This window comes from Anabrus simplex, chromosome 3 (genome assembly GCF_040414725.1).
Source record: "Anabrus simplex isolate iqAnaSimp1 chromosome 3, ASM4041472v1, whole genome shotgun sequence".
In the NCBI taxonomy this organism is placed as follows: domain Eukaryota; kingdom Metazoa; phylum Arthropoda; class Insecta; order Orthoptera; family Tettigoniidae; genus Anabrus; species Anabrus simplex.
Genome location: NC_090267.1, coordinates 488,511,679 through 488,520,027, shown reverse-complemented (window position 1 = coordinate 488,520,027; position 8,349 = coordinate 488,511,679). Strand labels below are relative to the sequence as shown.

The 8,349-nt window shown below is 47.0% G+C and overlaps 1 non-coding gene across 1 annotated transcript; it reads right to left on the bottom strand.

Annotated features, from left to right (window-relative positions):
• Nucleotides 1-2,837: 2,837 nt before the first annotated feature.
• Nucleotides 2,838-2,909, bottom strand: TRNAC-GCA (transfer RNA cysteine (anticodon GCA)). The gene has a single exon. It is a non-coding gene; the product is annotated as a tRNA-Cys (tRNA).
• Nucleotides 2,910-8,349: the final 5,440 nt, after the last annotated feature.

The window sequence follows — 8,349 nt, the reverse complement described above, 5'->3', positions numbered from 1 at the left end:
ATGCTTGCAGTATCATATCGCAAAATATGCATGCATTCATGCAGTATCATATCGCAAAATATGCATGCATTCATGCAGTATCATATCGCAAGATATGCATGCATTAATGCACTACCAAATCGCAAAATATACCTTAATTCACGCACTATCAAATCGAAAAATATGCCTGCATTGATGCACTATAAAATCGCAAAATATGCATGCATTCGTGCAGTATCATATCGCAAAATATGCATGCATTCATGCACTATCAAATCGAAGAATATGGCTGCATTCATGCAGTATCATATTGCCAAGTATGCATGCATTGAAGCACTATCAAATCGCAAAATATGCATGCATTGAAGCACTATCAAATCGCAAAATATGCATGCATTCATGCAGTATCATATCGCAAAATATGCATGCATTCATGCAGTATCATATCGCAAGATATGCATGCATTAATGCACTACCAAATTGCAAAATATGTCCTAATTCACGCACTATCAAATCGAAAAATATGCCTGCATTGATGCACTATCAAATCGCAAAATATGCCTGCATTCATGCACTATCAAATCGGAAAATATGCGTGCATTCCTGCAGTATCATTTCGGAGAATATTCATGCATTCATGCAGTATCATATCGCCAAATATGCATGCATTGAAGCACTATCAAATCGCAAAGTATGCATGCATTCAAGCATTATCATATCGCAAAATGTGCTTCATTCCTGCAGTATCATATCGCAATATATGCATGCATTCATGCACTATCATATCGCAAAATATGCATTCATGCATTATCATATCGCAAAATACGCATTGGTTCATGCAGTACAGTAAGGTAAGGGTTATTCTGCCCGAAGGCAGGTCCGAAGCTCCGCAGAGGTGTTCCTGAGCCGGAGTTTACGTATGGTAGGGTGGCCAGTTCCTTTCCGCTCCTCCATTCCCTTACCCCCACCAAACCATCCAACTCCTGACCACGCCCAATGTTGCTTAACTTCGGAGATCTCACGGGATCCGGTATTTCAACACGGCTACGGCCGTTGGCTTCATGCATGTATCAAATCGCAAAATATGCCTGCATTCATGCACTATCAAATCGCAAAATATGCATGCATTAATGCACTATCAAATCCCAAAATATGCCTGCATTCATGCACTATAAAATCGCAAAATATGCATACATTCATGCACTGTCAAATCGCCATATATGCATGCATTCATGCAGTATCATAACGCAAAAAATACATGCATTCATGCAGTATCAAACCGCAAAACATGCATGCATTCAAGCAGTATCATATCGCAAAATATGCATGCAACCATGCACTATCAAATCGAAAATATTCCTGCATTCATGCAGTACGATAACGCGAAATTTGCATGCATTCATGCAGAATCATATCGCAGAATATGCATGCATTCATGCAGTATCATATCGAAATATATGCATGCATTAATGCACTATCAAATCCCAAAATATGCCTGCATTCATGCACTTCCTTTCTTAATCCATTTATCCTCCAGGGTTGGATATTCCCTTGGACTCAGCGAGGAATCCCACCTCTACCGCGTCAAGGGCAGTGTCCTGGAGTGTGAGACATTGGGTCGGGGTACAACTGGGAAGGAGGCCTAATACCTTGCCCAGGCGGCCTCACCTGCTTTGCTGAATAGGGGCCTTGTGGACGGATGGGAAGATTGGAAGGGATGGGCCAGGAAGAGGGAAGGAATTATCCGTGGCCTTAAATTAGGTACCATCCGGGCATTTGCCTTGAGGAGAAGTGGGAAACCACGGAAAACCACTTCGAGGATCGCTGAGGTGGGAATCGAACCCACTTCTACTCATTTGACCTCCCGAGGCTGACCGGACCCCGTTCCAGCCCTCGTACTACTTTTCGAATTTCGTGGCAGAACCGGGAATCGAACCCGAACCTCCGGGGTGGCAGCTAATCACACTAACCACTACACCACAGAGGTGGACTATTTATTTATTTGCTTACTTATTTACTTAATGTGCTTACCCTCCAGGGTCGGCTTTTCCGTCGGACTCAGCGAGGGATCCCACCTCTACCGCCTTACGGGCAGTATCCTAGAGCTTCAGCCTCTTGGTCGGGGATACAGCTGGGGAGGATGACCAGTACCTGGCGGCCTCATCTGCTATGCTGAACAGAGGCCTTGCGGGGGGATGGGAAGATTGGAAAGGATAGACAAGGAAGAGGGAAGGAAATGGCCGTGGCCTTAAGTTAGGTACCATCGCGGCATTTGCCTGGAGGAGAAGTGTGAAACCACGGAAAACCACCTTCAGGATGGCTGAGGTGGGAATCGAACCCACCTCTCCTCATTTTACCTTCCGAGGCTGAGTGGGCCCCGTTCCAGCCACCGTACTACTTTTCGAATTTCGTGGCAGAACCGGGAATCGAACCCGAGCCTCCGGGGTGGCAGCTTATAACACTAACCGCTACACCACAGAGATGGACTATTTATTTATTTTATTTATTTATCGCATGGGTTTAAATGCCGGGAGTTCCAAGGACATGTTTGGTTCGTCTAGTGCAGGTTTTTCTGTTGATGCCCATGGGCGGCCTGCACATCTGGATGACGGTTTACGAGGAGAGGGTGAAATCTGGTGTTTGCACGTAGCTTACACCTATCGAATAACACTAAAAGGGCTGCTAAAACCTTTTAATTCTGAAACGAATCTTCCGTAACAATCTAATAATTGAATAATTATGATACTAAGGTCGTTATTTACGAAATCAGAAGACCAATCCGTGACGTTGGGCCATTTAAAAGAACGATAATCTCAAAAAGGTTTCGGTTTCGCCATGTATTATAATTTAAAAATCGTAGGGGGCAGCCGGGTTTGAACCGGGGACCTCTCGATCTGCAGTCGAATGCTCTACCACTGAGCTATACCCCCACACACGCTTTGCTTTGATTTCTCATTATGAACAGGAAATGCCTCATTTAAATGCTACGGGATGCTTCAATAATTTTTGGTGAAATAACGGTAGGAGTAGCGGACGTGTCAGGTTGCTAAGAATTTGTTTCGTTTATGGTTGATACCTCAGAGGATCCAGAAACTGATTCCAAAATACGATATAAACACAAATACACTGCAATATAAGGTAAATTAATTTAAACTTAAATGTCTTTCCGATTTTCTAATACTCCCTGTGGTTCCAAATAGCGTTGTTTTATTTATTTTTTATGAGCCTCGGTTTTAAATCGGTCTGCCTGGTTAGTACGATTACCTGCCACCCCGAAGGAAAAGCAGTACGAGGACTGGAACGGGGTCTATTCAGCCTGGGGAGGTCAACTGAGTAGAGGTGGGTTTACTTCAGCCATCCTCGGAGTGGTTTCCCACTTATTCTTCAGGCAAATGACGGGGCGGTATCTAACTTAAGGCCACGGCCGATTTCTTCGCTCTTCCTTGCCTATCGCTTCCAATCTTACCCCCCTCTCTCTCGCCACAAAAGACCTCTGTTCCGCATAATAGGTGAGGCAGCTGTGCGAGGTGCTGGCCCCTCTCCCCAGTTGTATCCCCGGCCCAAAGTCTCACGCTCCAGGACACTGCCCTTGAGGCGGTGGAGGTGGGATCCTCCGCCTTGTCGGAAGAAAAAACCAACTCTGGAGGGCAAACGGAATAAGAAAGAAAATAATAATAATAATAGACTAATTATATATACACTGACTGACAGAGCAAATGCAACACCAAGAAGGAGTGGTCAGAACTTTATGCCAATTGCAGGGTAGACTGACGTCACTGAGGTATGCTCATGATGTGAAATGCGCCGCTGTGCTGCGCACGTAGCGAACGATAAATGGGACACGGCGTTGGCGAATGGCCCACTTCGTACCGTGATTTCTCAGCCGACAGTCATTGTAGAACGTGTTGTCGTGTGCCACAGGACACGTGTATAGCTAAGAATGCCAGGCCGCCGTCAACGGAGGCATTTCCAGCAGACAGACGACTTTACGAGGGGTATGGTGATCGGGCTGAGAAGGGCAGGTTGGTCGCTTCGTCAAATCGCAGCCGATACCCATAGGGATGTGTCCACGGTGCAGCGCCTGTGGCGAAGATGGTTGGCGCAGGGACATGTGGCACGTGTGAGGGGCCAGGCGCAGCCCGAGTGACGTCAGCACGCGAGGATCGGCGCATCCGCCGCCAAGCGGTGGCAGCCCCGCACGCCACGTCAACCGCCATTCTTCAGCATGTGCAAGACACCCTGGCTGTTCCAATATCGACCAGAACAATTTCCCGTCGATTGGCTGAAGGAGGCCTGCACTCCCGGCGTCCGCTCAGAAGACTACCATTGACTCCACAGCATAGACGTGCACGCCTGGCATGGTGCCGGGCTAGAGCGACTTGGATGAGGGAATGGCGGAACGTCGTGTTCTCCGATGAGTCACGCTTCTGTTCTGTCAGTGATAGTCACCGCAGACGAGTGTGGCGTCGGCGTGGAGAAAGGTCAAATCCGGCAGTAACTGTGGAGCGCCCTACCGCTAGACAACGCGGCATCATGGTTTGGGGCGCTATTGCGTATGATTCCACGTCACCTCTAGTGCGTATTCAAGGCACGTTAAATGCCCACCGCTACGTGCAGCATGTGCTGCGGCCGGTGGCACTCCCGTACCTTCAGGGGCTGCCCAATGCTCTGTTTCAGCAGGATAATGCCCGCCCACACACTGCTCGCATCTCCCAACAGGCTCTACGAGGTGTACAGATGCTTCCGTGGCCAGCGTACTCTCCGGATCTCTCACCAATCGAACACGTGTGGGATCTCATTGGACGCCGTTTGCAAACTCTGCCCCAGCCTCGTACGGACGACCAACTGTGGCAAATGGTTGACAGAGAATGGAGAACCATCCCTCAGGACACCATCCGCACTCTTATTGACTCTGTACCTCGACGTGTTTCTGCGTGCATCGCCGCTCGCGGTGGTCCTACATCCTACTGAGTCGATGCCGTGCGCATTGTGTAACCTGCATATCGGTTTGAAATAAACATCAATTATTCGTCCGTGCCGTCTCTGTTTTTTCCCCAACTTTCATCCCTTTCGAACCACTCCTCCTTGGTGTTGCATTTGCTCTGTCAGTCAGTGTATATAGCCTGCCTGCCTCTCACCCAGAGACCCTAGTTCGATTCCCGGCCAGGTCAGGAATTTTTACCTGCATCTGAGGACTGGTTTGAGGCCCACTTAGCCTACGTGATTACAGTTGAAGAGCTAGTTGACGGTGAGAAAACGGCCCCGGTCTAGAAAGCGAAGAATAACGGCCGATTCCTTCGGGCTGCGCAGCGGTAGCTTGGTAGGGGGTTGAATATAAATTCATTTATTCACTTATATGCAATACATTTGTAAATGCTATTTGCTTTACGTCGCACCGACACAGATAGGTCTTATAGAGATGATAGGATAGATAAGGCTTAGGAATGGGAAGAAAGCGGTCGTGGCATTAATTAAGGTACAGCCCCAGCATTTGCCTCGTGTGAAAATGGGAAACCACGGAAAACCATCTTAAGGGCTGCCGACAGTGGGGTTCGAACACCCTATCTACCGGATGCAAGGTCACAGTTGCGCGCCCCTAACTGCACGGCCAACTCGCCCGGTCATCTGCAAACGTTCAGTAAGATATGATACAGAATGTTTGCAATTCAAAGCAATCTGCCAGTAAAGTTGTTAATAGGAAGTGTTTTCCCTTCTTTTCAGAATTTGCTTCACGTGGCACTGACACAGACAGGTCTTATGGCGAGGATAGGACAGGAATGGGCTAGGAGTGAGAAGGAAGCGACCGTGGCCTTAATTAAGGTACAGCCCCCCAGCACTTGCCTGTTGTGAAAATGGGAAACCACGGAAAACCATCTTTAGGGCTGCCGACAGTGGGGTTCGAGCGCACTATCTCCCGAACACAAAAATAAAGTCTAACCTCGTTATGCCGAAAATAAATTCGTGGTGATAATTTTTCTAACCCTTTATTCTGTAAATTTTCTAATGGCGGTACTTGAATTCACACACCTCTCCAAAGCCTTAACTCCTTATTCTGAAACTAAAGCAATGGGGATGCTTCGCTTCGCTAGGCATTCATGCAGTAAAGCAACTAACGGCGAGGAGAGGCTCTTCACTCGCACTCGACGGGGATTTATTTTAACAGTTGGTAGCACTGTTCTCTCCCATCTAAGGGAGCAGGGAGTAAAGCAGCCCGCTATACAACTCTCTGTGGCTATCGCTTGAAGCTAACGGCCACGCCCCCCATGGTTAGCAAAACATGGCGATTCTTACGTTATGGATATATACAAAGATATTTTCTCGGGAGTAGGGAAATTTCGTATCGCTCAAATAAGTTCAATCGGTTTCAAAATAACACGGCGATTAACTGTAACAACATTTTCTGGCAAACAGACCTATTTATGGTTTTTACTGAGCTGCAAGGAAGCGTTTCTCATGACTCCTCCCCTCTCGCTAGTTGACTATCGGTACTATAAACCGAGTATATTTAAAACAGGAGATGCAAATCTTCACCAGATATCAGTAAAGATAAAGTGTAGGCTATCAACAAGGTAGGTAGGTAAGGGTTATTCTGCCCGAAGGCATGTCCGAACCTCCACAGAGGTGTTCCTGAGCCGGAGTTTGCGTGCGATAGGGTGGCCAGTTCCTTTCCGCTCCTCCATTCCCTTACCCCCCACCAACAGCGCGTGGCAACCCATCCAACTCCTGACCACGCCCAATGTTGCTTAACTTCGGAGATCTCACGGGATCCGGTGTTTCAACTAGGCTACGGCCGTTGGATTATTAACAAGGGCATACCGCAATCTGAATGCTTTAGGGGAATGCGCAATAAATCACCAAACTGGGCATAGCAACATTGCTTACTACATATCTTGGAGTGGTGGTGGTGATGATTACTGTTTTAATAGGACGTACAGTCATCAAGTAAACCATCCTCTGACACAAGTCGAAACAATGCAGGACTCAGCTAAGGGCCCCTTGGACGCAAACCCAACTCCGAAGTTAAGAGCCCCTTAGGCCACTTGGACGCCAAACCACACTCCGAAGGTAAGAACCCCTTAGGCCTCCTTAGTCGCCTTTTACGACACGTGGTGGTGATTATTGCTTTAAGAGAGAGTACAACTAGGCAACCGTCCTCTATTAACACTAATCAGAGAGAAATTAAGATATAGGCCAAAGAAGGACAAGGGCCATGAAGGGCGAGAAAATGAAAAACTCCCCAGCCGTCGAATCCTCTTATAGCTTCGGGGTCGGAAAGCAACAAGAGTTGACCATCGGAGGTCGGACATGAGATTAAAATTAGCCTGGCACAAGTAGGTCGAAGCAATGCCAGGACTCAGCTAAGGGCCCCCTGGTTGCCAACCCATGCTGCCAAATTAAGAGCTCCTGGGGCCCCTTTCAGTCGCCTCTTACAAAAACCAAGGGATACCGTGGGTGTTGTTCTACTACCCCCACCTCCACAGGGACACGACAGGAGGGGATGCCGTGGGCCCTATTCTACCGTCCTCACCCAAAGGGGGATACATATTTTAGAGGTGGTTGTAGTGATTATTGTTTTAAGAGGAAGTACAATTGAGCAATTAACACTAATTAGGAGGAAAATTGGAACGGATCCGCCACTTCGAAGAATGAAGGTATCGGCCAAATTAAGACAAGGGCTACGAAGGGCGTGAAACTGAAAAACTCCCTAGGCCTCGATTGCTCTAATTCTGTATGTAAGAAGAGAATGCTTCCAAAATAGTAGGTACTGCATTCTCCTTCAAAACAAATTACTTCATGGACCGATCAAACAATTCCGGTTTGAAATGTGCTGAACATATTCTGGTGTAAGGAGAAGGTATCCAATTTTCCCTTCTAATGGCCTTAATCCACTCTGTTCTCCTTTCTTCATGAATAGGAAACCTCAGGATAAACAAGAAGTCTAACTTCAAAATTCTTACGAATAGTGGACAGTGCTTCTGAGACTCCGAATTTCCAGCACAATAACAATGGAGGTAATGTAATATACTGTACTACATATTACAAGCCATACCTAGAATCTTACCTGTGAAATGTTATTCCAGGAATATTTTTGGATTTCCGATTCGTGCAACCGTATGCACAACACGACATTGTAAGAGCTACAACATCAACTAGATATTAGTATCTCTTATGTTTTAGCTTGTCGTACAGTGTCTGCATCTGAAAATTCCCGCAATTACAATTTGTGTTCACCGTATTCACTTCAATGAGCTGTGACAGATTTGACTATCAGAAAATAGCATGCGTTCTCGCGCCTATTTAAGACCACGCCCCCTGTGTAGACCACTGTCATTGGGCTTCACTCTCAGAGCTCCAAGGCATCTCCATGTA